The sequence below is a fragment of the Oncorhynchus mykiss genome, chromosome 4, assembly GCF_013265735.2.
Source record: "Oncorhynchus mykiss isolate Arlee chromosome 4, USDA_OmykA_1.1, whole genome shotgun sequence".
In the NCBI taxonomy this organism is placed as follows: Eukaryota; Metazoa; Chordata; class Actinopteri; order Salmoniformes; family Salmonidae; genus Oncorhynchus; species Oncorhynchus mykiss.
In genome coordinates, this window is record NC_048568.1 from 4,355,170 (window position 1) to 4,369,661 (window position 14,492).

The following is a 14,492-nucleotide window of genomic DNA, read 5'->3' on the forward strand; positions in this document are numbered from 1 at the left end:
TCTTTCTTTGTGAAGTTACTATTATCTGTGGTTTGTCATGTCAACTAGGGGGTGGATCTTTGCTATAAAAAATCTCAGTTGCCATTATTTTGACACTCTCAAAGAATTAATTTATAGACACTGAATTGATCTGAGAGTCACAGGGCTATGGTGAAGCTGATATTATTAAAATATGAAGTTTAAGTATAACTCTGACTGGTGTGTGATTTGTAACTCTCCTTATTTAGTAATATAGGAAATTACCACGACACCATTGGAACACTTGATGTACCCTGCATTCACATTTACCATGGTTGTCTCCAGCATGCTAAAGCGTTCACAGCTGGCAATCCCTCATCGTGATTGGTTATTCCCCACCATTTGCAACAACGTCACTGACCTTCATTATCTTTCCTTCATCTTTCCTTAATTCCTGCATGTTTACATATCTGGCATTACTCATCTCATATGTATATACTGTATTCTATCCTATTCTACTGTATCTTATCTCTATCCCGCTCTGACATCATTCGTCCAACTATTTATATATTCTTAATTCCCTTCCTTTAGATTGTGTGTATTGTTAGATATTACTTGTTAGATATTACTGGACTGTTGGAGCTAAAAACACAAACATTTCGCTACACCCGCAATAACATCTGCTAAACAAGTGTATGTGACAAATTAAATGTGATTTGATGTATAGCGTTCTGGTGTTGGAGATGATTCCACATTCTGTGTTTTACTACCCAGGTCCAACTTCCAACACTGATTACAGCTATAAGATTTCTATTGTGTGTGTTCTCTGGTGTCTATTCAGGCTGTTTGACTGAGTAAAACTCTTCTCACACTGATTACTGCTATACGATTTCTCTCCTGTGTGTGTTCTCTGGTGTCCTTTAAAGGATATAGGGGGCGCTCTTTTAATTTTTGGATAAAAAAACGTTCCCGTTTTAAACAAGATATTTTGTCACGAAAAGATGCTCGACTATGCATATAATTGACAGCTTTGGAAAGAAAACACTCTGACGTTTCCAAAACTGCAAAGATATTGTCTGTGAGTGCCCCAGAACTGATGCTACAGGCGAAACCAAGATGACATTTCAAACAGGAAGTGCCCCAGATTTTGAAGGCGCTGTGTTCCAATGAGTCCTTATATGACTGTGTATGGGTCACGAATGAGCTTAGACTTTCTGTCGTTTCCCCATAGTGTCGACAGCATTGTGACGTATTTGTAGGCATATCATTGGAAGATTGACCATTTTACACTACATGGTCGCTTGGTGTCCTCCGTCGCAATTATTGCGTAATCTCCAGCTGCGTGTATTTTTCCATTTGCTTCCGAGGAGAAACACAACTGCCACTAATGATTTATCATCGAATAGATATGTGAAAAACACCTTGAGGGTTGATTCTAAACAACGTTTGCCATGTTTCTGTCGATATTATGGAGTTAATATGGAAAAAAGTTCGGAGTTGTAGAGACTGCATTTTCAGATTTTTTTCTTAGTCAAACGTGATGAACAAAACGGAGCGATTTCTCCTACACAAATAATATTTTTGGAAAAAATGAACATTTGCTATCTAACTGAGAGTCTCCTCATTGAAAACATCCGAAGTTCTTCAAAGGTAAATTATTTTGTTTGAATGCTTTTCTTGTTTTTGTGAAAATGTTGCCTGCTGAATGCTAGGCTTAATGCTATGCTAGGCTATCAATACTTACACAAATGCTTGTATAGCTATGGTTGAAAAGCATATTTTGAAAATCTGAGATGACAGTATTGTTAACAAAAGGCTAAGCTTGTGAGTGAATATATTTCTTTCATTTCATTTGCAATTTTCATGAATAGTTAACGTTGCGTTATGGTAATGACCTGGAGGCTATGATTACGCTCCCGGGTACGGGTTTGCTCGACGCAACAAGTTATTAAGGTGTTCTATCCGAGAAAAGCTTTTCCTACATTGCTCACAGCTATATGGCTGCTCCCCTGTGTGTGTTCTCTGGTGTGATGCCAGGTTGCTTGACTGAGTAAAACTCTTGCCACACTGATCACAGCTATATGGCTGCTCTCCTGTGTGTGGTCTCTGGTGTGGTACCAGGTTGCTTGACTGAGTAAAACTCTTGCCACACTGATCACAGTTGTAAGGCTTTTCTCTCTTGTGTGTGTTCTCTGGTGTGTTTTCAGATTACTTACGAATGAGTAAAACTCTTCCCACATTAATTACAGCTATAAGGCTTCACTCGTGTGTACTCGCTGGTGTTTTTTAAGTTCTGATGAAGATTTGAAACGTTTCCCACAGTCAGAGCAGCAGTGAGGTTTCTTTCCTGTGGGTCTCTGATGGTGTTTCTTGAGGTGTCCTGATGTGGAAAGACTCTTCTCTGCCTCGTCAGCTCATAATTATGTTGAGGCTCCCCAGAGGATCCATGATAGTCCCGTCTCTCTCCTGTGTGAACGTCAAAGTCATACAGTCAATGAAGTGAATGTTTAAATGTTTTTACAAACTTTGACAAATGTCTTCTAAGTCTTGGGTGGGTGGGCCTATGGCAGCCACCTGCCCAGTCGTGAAATCCATAGATTAGGGCCTCATTTATTTATTTCAATTGACTTCTATGAACTGTAACTCAGTAAAATCTTTTAAATTGTTGCATGTTGCGTTTATATTTTTGTTCAGTATAGTTAGGACCTGGGAAATTTCACAGTAACGGATTTACACCAGTTCTAAGCTAATTTAGCAAACCAAGCTAGCCGACAATCAACGTAAATATATAATTGAATGGGCCAACAAGTACATACGACAGAAGTGTGTTTAATACACATCGACTAATATACACCATAACAGTTTAAAGAACGTGAATGTTGTAGCTATGTTTGCCTGAAAGCTACCGAGGTGTCTGACTGTTGTTGTTGTTGTTGAAGGAGCATCCCGTCCACTAGATTATACGTCACACTGGCAGCATCGCCTGAACCTAAAAGACGCACATCGCCATCTGCTGACTGGAGTGGGCAACGCAGTGGAGGAACCAAAATTATATTTTGAATATATTTCATAAAAGTTGATTATTATATTATTATATATACGTCGTTCAAAGAGAAGCATGTGTTGATTGATTCGTGTTTAATGAGTGAGATTTTTTTTTGCAAAAATATTTACTTAGCCATTCAGACCCTTTGCTATGAGATTCGAAATTGAGCTCAGATGCATCCTGATTCCATTGATCATCTATTGAGATGTTTCTACAACTTGATTGGAGTCCACTTGTGGTAAATTCAATTGATGGGACATGATTTGGAAAGGCACACATCTGTCTATATAAGGTCCCACAGTTCACAGTGCATGTCAGAGCAAAACCAATCCATGTGGTCTAATTAATTTTCCGTAGAGCTCTGAGACAGGATTGTGTCGAGGCACAGATCTGGAGAAAGGTACCAAAAAAATGTCTGCAGCATTGAAGGTCCCCAAGAACACAGTGGCCTCCATCATTCCTCAATGGAAGAAGTTTGGAACCACCAAGACTCTTCCTAGAGCTGGCCGCCCAGCCGAACAAAAATCAGGGGAGAAGGGCCATGGTCAGGGAGGTGACCAAGAACCCAATGTTCACTCTGACAGAGCCTCAGATTTCCTCTGTGGAGATGGGAGAACCTTCCAGAAGGACAACCATCTCTGCAGCACTCCACCAATCAGGCCTTTTTGTAGCAATGATTCAATTGGAAAAATGTATTTCAATGGACAATTACAGTGCCTTGCGAAAGTATTCGGCCCCCTTGAACCTTGCGACCTTTTGCCACATTTCAGGCTTCAAACATAAAGATATAAAACTGTATTTTTTTGTGAAGAATCAACAACAAGTGGGACACAATCATGAAGTGGAACGACATTTATTGGATATTTAAAACTTTTTTAACAAATCAAAAACTGAAAAATTGGGCGTGCAAAATTATTCAGCCCCCTTAAGTTAATACTTTGTAGCGCCACCTTTTGCTGCGATTACAGCTGTAAGTCGCTTGGAGTATGTCTCTATGAGTTTTGCACATCGAGAGACTGACATTTTTTCCCATTCCTCCTTGCAAAACAGCTCGAGCTCAGTGAGGTTGGATGGAGAGCATTTGAACAAACAATTTTCAGTTCTTTCCACAGATTCTCGATTGGATTCAGGCCATTCTAACACCTGGATGTGTTTATTTTTGAACCATTCCATTGTAGGTTTTGCTTTATGTTTTGGATCATTGTCTTGTTGGAAGACAAATCTCCGTCCCAGTCTCAGGTATTTTGCAGAATCCATCAGGTTTTCTTCCAGAATGGTCCTGTATTTGGTTCCATCCATCTTCCCATCAATTTTAACCATCTTCCCTGTCCCTGCTGAAGAAAAGCAGGCCCAAACTATGATGCTGCCACCACCATGTTTGACAGTGGGGATGGTGTGGTCAGGGTGATGAGCTGTGTTGCTTTTACGCCAAACATAACGTTTTCCATTGTTGCCAAAAAGTTCCATTTTGGTTTCATCTGACCAGAGCACCTTCTTCCACATGTTTGGTGTGTCTCCCAGGTGGCTTGTGGCAAACTTTAAACGACACTTTTTATGGATATCTTTAAGAAATGGCTTTCTTCTTGCCACTCTTCCATAAAGGCCAGATTTGTGCAATATACGAATGATTGTTGTCCTATGGACAGAGTCTCCCACCTCAGCTGTAGATCTCTGCAGTTCATCCAGAGTGATCATGGGCTTCTTGGCTGCATCTCTGATCAGTCTTCTCCTTGTATGAGCTGAAAGTTTAGAGGGACGGCCAGGTCTTGGTAGATTTGCAGTGGTCTGATACTCCTTCCATTTCAATATTATCGCTTGCACAGTGCTCCTTGGGATGTTTAAAGCTTGGGAAATATTTTTGTATCCAAATCCGGCTTTAAACTTCTTCACAACAGTATCTCGGACCTGCCTGGTGTGTTCCTTGTTCTTCATGATGCTCTCTGCGCTTTTAACGGACCTCTGAGACTATCACAGTGCAGGTGCATTTATACGGAGACTTGATTACACACAGGTGGATTGTATTTATCATCATTAGTCATTTAGGTCAACATTGGATCATTCAGAGATCCTCACTGAACTTCTGGAGAGAGTTTGCTGCACTGAAAGTAAAGGGGCTGAATAATTTTGCACGCCCAATTTTTCAGTTTTTGATTTGTTAAAAAAGTTTGAAATATCCAATAAATGTCGTTCCACTTCATGATTGTGTCCCACTTGTTGTTGATTCTTCACAAAAAAATACAGTTTTATATCTTTATATTTGAAGCCTGAAATGTGGCAAAAGGTCGCAAAGTTCAAGGGGGCCGAATACTTTCGCAAGGCACTGTATGTGAACTGTTCCGTGAAAGGTGTCGGCTATAGATGACATGCAGGAGCTTGCAGAGTAAAGAGACACAACTATGTTGATACACTTATTTATATTAATTATGGATCCCCATTAGTTCCTGCCAAGGCAACAGCTACTCTTCCTGGGGTTTATTATGGATCCCCATTAGTTCCTGTCAAGTAAGGTCAGACAGCGTGCCAGCCTGCATGAACCACCCCTTTCAAGCAAAAGGTATAAATGATGGGTTATGAGCTGACAGGTATAAATGATGGGTTATGAACTAACAGGTATAAATGATGGGTTATGAACTAACAGGTATAAATGATGGATTATGAACTAATAGGTATAAATGATGGGTTATGAACTAACAGGTATAAATGATGGGTTATGAACTAACAGGTATAAATGATGGGTTATGAACTAACAGGTATACATGATGGGTTATGAACTGACAGGTATAAATGATGGGTTATGAACTAACAGGTATTGTAACGACGTTCGTCTGTAGGAGGAGAAGCGGACCAAAAAGCAGCGTGGTGGTTATTCATGTTCTTTAATGGAAAACTGAACGATACATGAAATAACTCAAATCTACAAAACAACAAACGGAACGTGAAAACCTATACAGCCTATCCTGTGACAACAAACACAGTGACAGGAACAATCACCCACAAACAGTGAAACCCAGGCTACCTAAGTATGATTCTCAATCAGAGACAACTAATGACACCTGCCTCTGATTGAGAACCATACTAGGCCGAAAACATAGAAATGCCCCAAACATAGAAAAACAAACATAGACTGCCCACCCAACTCACGCCCTGACCATACTAAATAAATACAAAACAACGGAAATAGAGGTCAGAACGTGACAGTACCCCCCCCCCCAAAGGTGCGGACTCCGGCCGCAAAACCTTGACCTATAGGGGAGGGTCTGGGTGGGCGTCTGTCCGCGGTGGCGGCTCTGGCGCGGGACGCGGACCCCACTTCACCATTGTCTTAGTCCGCCTTATTGTCCGCCTCCGTGGCTTTCTCACCATGACCACCCCTCTCAATGACCCCACTGGACCGAGGGGCTGCTTGGGACAGAGGGGCAGCTCGAGACAGAGGTGAAGCAGCAGCTCGGGACAGAGGGACAACTGCTCGGGACAGAGGGACGATAGCAGCTCGGGGCAGAGGGGCGGCTGCTCGGGACAGAGGGGCGGCTGCTCGGGACAGAGGGGCGGCTGCTCGGGACAGAGGGGCGGCTGCTCGGGAGGCCCCTGGCTGACTGGCGGCCCCTGGCTTACTGGCGGCCCCTGGCTTACTGGCGGCCCCTGGCTTACTGGCGGCACTGGCGGCCCCTGGCTGACTGGCGGCACTGGCGGCCCCTGGCTGACTGGCGGCACTGGCGGCCCCTGGCTGACTGGCGGCACCTGGCTGACTGGCGGCACCTGGCTGACTGGCGGCACTGGCGGCCCCTGGCTGACTGGCGGCACTGGCGGCCCCTGGCAGACGGGCGGCACTGGCGGCTCCTGGCAGACGGGCGGCACTGGCGGCTCCTGGCAGACGGGCGGCACTGGCGGTGCTGGGCAGACGGGCGGCGCTGGGCAGACGGGCGGCGCTGGGCAGACGGGCGGCGCTGGCGGCGCTGGGCAGACGGGCGGCGCTGGCGGCGCTGGGCAGACGGGCGGCGCTGGCGGCGCTGGGCAGACGGGCGGCGCTGGCGGCGTTGGGCAGACGGGCGGCGCTGGCGGCGCTGGGCAGACGGGCGGCGCTGGCGGCGCTGGGCAGACGGGAGGCTCAGCTGGCGCTGGGCAGACGGGAAGCTCAGCTGGCGCTGGGCAGACGGGAAGCTCCGGCAGCGCTGGACTGAGTAGCTCTCGTAGCGCCGAACAGGCGGGAGACTCCGGCAGCGCCGGAGAAGAGGAAGGCCCTGGTAGCGCCGGAGAGGCCGGAGACTCTGACAGCGCTGGAGAGGAGGAAGGCTCCGGCAGCGCCGGAGAGGCGGGAGACTCCGACAGCGCTGGAGAGGAGGGAGCCCCTGTAAGGATGGGCCGGAGAGACAGCCTGGTACGGGGGGCTGCCACCGGAGGGCTGGTGCGTGGAGGTGGTGACGGATAGACCGGGCCGTGAAGGCGTACTGGAGATCTTGAGAGCAGGGCTGGCACCAACCGCCCTGGCTGGATCTTCACCCTAGCCCGGCAGATGTGGGGAGCTGGGATGTAGCGCACTGGGCTAAGCACGCGTACTGGGGACACCGTGCGAACAACTGCATAACACGGTGCCTGACCAGCACCACGCCCGCCACAGTTAGCACTGCTAGGAGCACTGTAGTGCTGAGATGGCACAGGACGTGCAAGGCTAGGGAGATGCACAGGAGGCCTGACAGTCTTCACCAGACCCCTCGCACGCACCTCAGGATGAGTATGGAGAGCTGACCCCGGTGCCATTAAATCCCTGACACGCTCCGTCGGGCGAATGTCGTGCCTCATGCACCAAACCAGCAAGTCCCTCATATCACTCTCCTCCAATTTCCCCATTAACTCCTTCACAGTCTCTGCTTCGCTCACCTCCAACACCAGCTCTGGTTCTGAACTCTCCTCACGATAAACGGGGGGAGTTGGCTCAGGTCTGACTCCTGACTCTGCCACACTCCCCCTGTGCCCCCCCCCCCCCCCCCAAGAAATTTTTGGGGCTGACTCTCGGGCCTCCATCCGCTCTGCCGTGCTAGTTCCTCATAATGCCGCCTCTCTGCTTTTGCTGCCTCCAGCTCGGCCTTGGGGCGGCAATATTCTCCTGGCTCTGCCCAGGGTCCTTTCCCGTCTAGAATCTCCTCCCAAGTCCATCTCTCCAAGTAGTGCAGCCTCTCCCACTGCTGATTTTGCTGCTGCTGCTGTTGCTCCTCCTGCTGCTGCTTTTGCTGCTGCTGCTTTTGCTGCTGCTGCTGTTGCTCCTGCTGCACCAGTCGCTTCTCCTGCTGCTGCTGTTGCTGCTGCCTCTGTTTACCACGCCGCTTGGTCATTGGTGGGTGGGTGATTCTGTAACGACGTTCGTCTGTAGGAGGAGAAGCGGACCAAAAAGCAGCGTGGTGGTTATTCATGTTCTTTAATGGAAAACTGAATGATACATGAAATAACTCAAATCTACAAAACAACAAACGGACCGTGAAAATCTATACAGCCTATCCTGTGACAACAAACACAGTGACAGGAACAATCACCCACAAACACACAGTGAAACCCAGGCTACCTAAGTATGATTCTCAATCAAAGACAACTAATGACACCTGCCTCTGATTGAGAACCATACTAGGCCGAAAACATAGAAATGCCCCAAACATAGAAAAACAAACATAGACTGCCCACCCAACTCACGCCCTGACCATACTAAATAAATACAAAACAACGGAAATAGAGGTCAGAACGTGACAGGTATAAATGATGGGTTATGAACTAACAGGTATAAATGATGGGTTATGAACTAACAGGTATACATGATGGGTTATGAACTAACAGGTATAAATTATGGATTATGAACTAATAGGTATAAATTATGGGTTATGAACTAACAGGTATACATGATGAGCTTGCAGGGATTTGAAGTCTTCCATGTCATCTACTTTGATGCTAATTAGCATTTTCGAATCCGAGAGTAAAGAGAGACAAATATAGGCAACAGCTACTCTACCTGGGGTTTATTATGGATCCCCATTAGTTCCTGCCAAGAGAGCAGCTACTCTTCCTGGGGTCCAGCAAAATAAAGGCAGTTATACAATATTAAAAATGTTACAATACATTCACAACACACTGTGTGCCCTCAGCCACCTTGTCCTGGTTATCAAAACATGGGTGAGCCTAAACAAAACACAGCCCTATGGGAAAAATGAATGGTGGAAAAACGATTGGAACCATTTACCTGTTTGAACTCTAGTCGGACAGCCCAAACAAAAACACATTCTCAGTCAAAAACACAAGTCAGAACACAGCCTCTCAGTTCTCTCATGTGTTTTCAGGTACTCTGACTGGGAAAATGTCTTTCCAGAATGAGAGCAGTGGTATGTCTTCTCCTCCTGTGTATTTGTAAATATTCTTTCATGCTCTTTCAGGAACCTTAACCGGGTAAATCTCTTTCCACAGTGGAAGCAGTGGTGCGTTTTTTTTCCTGTGTGTATCCTCTCATGCTGGTTCAGGTTTCTTAACTGGGCGAAATGCTTTCCACAATGGGAACATTGGAAAGGCTTTTCTCCTGTGTGTGTCCTCTCATGCCTTTCCACGCTCCCTAACCACCTAAAACTCTTTCCACATAGGGAACAGTGGTAAGGCTTCTCTTCTGTGTGTATTCTTTATGTGTTTTCAGGCTCCCTAACTGAGTAAAACACTTTCCACACTGGGAGCAGTGATGTCGTCCTGCTGGTTTGGACGTCTCAGCGTCTGGTTCCCCTGAAGGACTCTTCCTGCTGTCAACAGGAGAGTCTGGTCTCTCTCCTGTCAAAGACAAACAGATTATTTCATTAAACAGAGACCTGAATGAAACCTCCACATGATAAAACTTCCTATGACGTTTAATCTAGTCTAGATCCCTCAATCACCCGAAGTCAGTTTTCACAAGTATTATTAAACCGACTACAAAATGCAGGTCTCTGTGTGGTTCATAGTCAGAGAGGCCTTCAGTCAGTATGGTCAGGAGGAGTTGAGGAGTCTAGTTGCCTTTTACAAGGAGCTCTTGACTAAGGCATGATTATACCAGAGAATGTCATGTCAGAGTACTTCCAGTACAAGAGATTAGCCCAGTGCCCATCAGCTGGCCCAATGAGACATTTTCCTCAATGTCCTGCTGTCAGGTGTGTACTAGGATAATGTTCAATGCCCGTCGCCCTCACAGATCATGCTATAGTAGAGTTCCATGTTGAAATAAAGTCTGAAAGTGTGAGGAAGGGTAGATTTAGACTCAACACCATGCTATTTATTGCAAGATGAGATATTTAGCCAGTCACTAGCAGAGGAAGGGTAGATTTAGACTCAACACCATGCTATTACAAGATGTGATATTTAGCCAGTCACTAGCAGATGTGGGAACCTCTAAAGCATGTATTATGGTGGACTCTGGTGTATTAGATGGGAAATAACACAGTGTGGGAACCTCTATAACATGTGTTATGGCAGGCTCTGGTGTATTAGAGGGGAAATAACACAGCGTGGTAACCTCTATAACATGTATTATGGTAGGCTCTGGTGTATTAGAGGGGAAATTACACAGCGTGGGAACCTCTATAACATGTATTATGGTAGGCTCTGGTGTATTAGAGGGGAAATAACACAGCGTGGGAACCTCTATAACATGTATTACGGCTCTGGTGTATCAGAGGGGAAATAACACAGCGTGGGAACCTCTATAACATGTATTACGGCTCTGGTGTATCAGAGGGGAAATAACATGCGTCCAGAAAGAAGAGAGAAGGTCTGAAGCAGTGAAAAGATTAGAAACAGAGATGTGGCCTGGAAAGGGATTTCACAGATCACACATTTCAAAACTGCCTGCAAATTCAAATTTCAGATACACAAAATGTATAACAAAAAGGCTAAATATTATCTGTTTAGACCTAAAACCAGTTTAATGAGGGAGGTGAGAAGACAGGCAGGCTACTGGCAAGACAACTAAAAATGCAGAACATTTGGAAAGTAATTCCATCCATTAAAAAGGACACTAAAATGGTGACCTCATCCAAAGAGATTAACAGTGTGTTTTAATGTTATTATGAAATGTATATATATGAAATGTATATACATTACTCCTGTTCAGCCCCATAGATATGGATACTTCTGTGTCTGGTATAGAATTACCTAGATTATCACATAGCCAGGTAGAGGACCTGGACTGGACTATAACAGAAGAGGATGTTAGAGACGCCATTTTATCTATGAAAGCAGGGAAATCACCCGGTCTGGACGGCCTTCCTGTAGAATATTATAAAAGTATATTGTCATTCTTGTACCTGTGTTATGACAGTTCAAAGATGGAATTCTGGTTTGCCCAGCAGAGATGGCCCCTGTCCCTTGTAGAATCTGTCTGGTCATAGTGCCATATAACGGATACGTTGTACCCTGTCGTTCTCAGGAGATTGTCTGTCATTTCCCAGGCCACGTAAGTTTACAGCTGCAACTGATAACTCGACGTCTACAATGCATTACTTCTTCTTTAGTGAATAAGAGTTCAAAGTTCATACCAAGTTGCCATACTCAGCTCGTACTGTATTCTGGCTGGTCTAGTCGAAATTCATCCTTCCAGCGTGGTGATCGTCACCTCTACGTTGAAATTAGCCCTTTTAAACGTATGGACACCTCATCTGGAACATGAGGTTGACTTCCATCAACAGGCTTTTGTAGTGGGGGAGAGAAGGGCGTGTTTCATAGTTCTCAACCAATGTCTGTTCACTTGGGAGTGGCCCAGTTTACTTATTGAAAACAATTCTCTCATTTAGAAGCTAAAATTACATTTCATATTTAAACATTTAAATTGCACAACTAAGCGATAACTAGAATGTGAAGACCTTCCAAGACGCACATCGCCATCTGTTGACTGGAGTGGGTAACGCAGATAAATGTTATTTTATTTCCAGACAAAAAGTGCATTTGTTTAATTAATTAAATAATAATATAATAGTCAGACAACTGCAGATTTGTAATAAGCATAAATTTAAAACCTACTTTCTACCAACCCAACAGATGCTTCCACTACAGGGAATATTAACCAATGAGGTGGGTCTTTCCACATTCTACCAACCCAACAGATGTTTCTACTACAGGGAATATTAACCAATGAGGTGGGTCTTTCCACATTCTACCAACCCAGCAGATGTTTCTACTACTGAAGCAATGCTTTCAGGTTAATTAAAGTTTAATTCCCAAATAGCCTATACAGGTTTGGTCATTATCAGGTATTGGAGCATTGATAGATGATGCACAACAGCAGTTTTTTCCAGGAAACCACGACTCCAATAATCATAAATAACTGTAAAGTACAACACCATTGAAATGACTACATCTACAATCGACCTGTTCGCAATAATATTGTATTAATAATAGTATTGGGACCATAGAATTTTTTGTTTTTTCATGAAATTACACTGGGTTCATGGGCCATATAAATAATTACCGTCCAGCACATTGTCTAGGAAGGTACTGTTCCTAGGTCGTCATTGTAAATAAGAATTTGTTCCTAACTGACTTGTCAATTTAAACAAAGGAAGAAAAAAAAGGGAATATGTTCCATCATCCACTGCGTGCCTACTGGTCTTGTCTGTTTACTTTACACCTTCTATGTAAAAGAGGCAGAAGAATGCACAATGGTCAATGATATCTGGGATCCTTGGGACATCCCTACCCTAAACCCTAACCTTAACCCCAACCTTAACCCTTTTAAATGTCAACTTCAATGGGTTAGGGACGTATCTCTACTTGAAAAAACATTATCTAAGTGATTGATAGTTGGTATTCAGCAGTCATGAAGCCTTATTTACTTACTTACTTAATGAAAAACTAAAGTAGTGATTTTGTCAGACGACATAGACAGCAGCTCTACACTTTATTGACTGACTGATCCATTCATCCTTCCATCCCTCCTCAGCCTTCCTCTCCCCTGAAGACCCAGTGAGGGTGGAGCTCAGTCAGAGAACAGTTGATGGACTGGTTAGGAAGAACTCTTCTACAGCCAGAGAGGTGAGAGGTTACACATGGTTTAGGTGGTAAATGTTTATGTCCCCTTAGCGGTTCATCGCATAAGCAAAAGGTAATATGTTCCATCATCTATGTTTATTTACATTAGTGCAAATTGTCCACTAAACCTAATGCAGCACATTGTGACTTTGTGCATTCAGACCTAATGCAGCTTGGAGTGATCAGATGACAGAAGTCACATTTAGGTGCCAGGTGTAACTGAGGCCATAGATTCTTGATATCAATTACTTTTAGTGTTTTATATAACATGACTAAATGCGTTTCTGTGTTACAAGGGCAGTCAAGAAATGGAACATGACGTAAGCAGAGCTGTGGGAGACCACCTCAAGCCCCTGGTAGAGCCGGGGGTGGTGTTTACCACTCCACCACGCCTTCAGCAGGCTTGAAAAATGGGATTGATACTGTTTTTCATACTAAGCTGGACCAAGAGTCTGTTGGTAGGTCATTGAGTTAATTTGTTTTGCAATATGTTCAAATAAAACTTTATTTATATAGCACATGTCAGACATGGATGCAACACAATGGCTTCACAGGAAAAAACAATGACAATAAAGATAGATGTTTAGTACACAAACATAAGAGGATAAAAACAGAAGAATAACAACTGAAGGACTAATGAGCATTCTAAGGAAATGCCATTGATTAAAATATGAATTAGCTTCTAGAATTCTTGTCTTCCTAAAACTCAGGAGCTTCTAGAACTCTCGTCCCCTTGGAACGAGCCCAAACAAAACTCTTCTCCAATACGGAAAGTCAAAATAAATTGTGATCCATGGCAACGCGCTGGCTAAACGCAAAACACAAATCTTTTTGATTGCCCACCCTTGAGACAATCAGCAACCAAGTTGTCCTTACCACAGACATGTCTGATTTCAAGAGGAAACTCCTGCAATATCCGTAGTAACTTTCCACCTCACTGCAGAGCTTCTCTCTCTTTTCACGGTTCAATCGATAGGCATGTTGTTGGATCTGGGCCCAGTCCCCAATGTCATGCTCTAGTACATTTGGGTTGGTAAATCTGAGAATAAACCCTGATATTCTAAAAGCAGGGCAACAATGTCAATATAATTGTACCCAAAAATTGTCAGTTGGCTGCATAAATCACACAAAAAATCGCAGATACATCCATTAGTGGGGAAATCACGCTGTATGTGCTGTTTAAAATAGCACAACTTAAAAAAACACATGGAAATGGGAAATATATTTTAACTCACTGATTAGAGGACAACCTGCAGAAGACAGTCACCTACATTTTAGAGTGATGCATTTAAATTGATATTCTACATTGTGACATTAATTCATTGATATCATGAAACAACTCCTTCATGTATTTTCTGATGTTTGATCAGAGATCTTTTATCAGAGTATCTCTTCTCACATTGATCACAGCTATAAGGTTTATCTCCTGTGTGTACTCTCTGGTGTATAGTCAGATTGCCAGATGTAATAA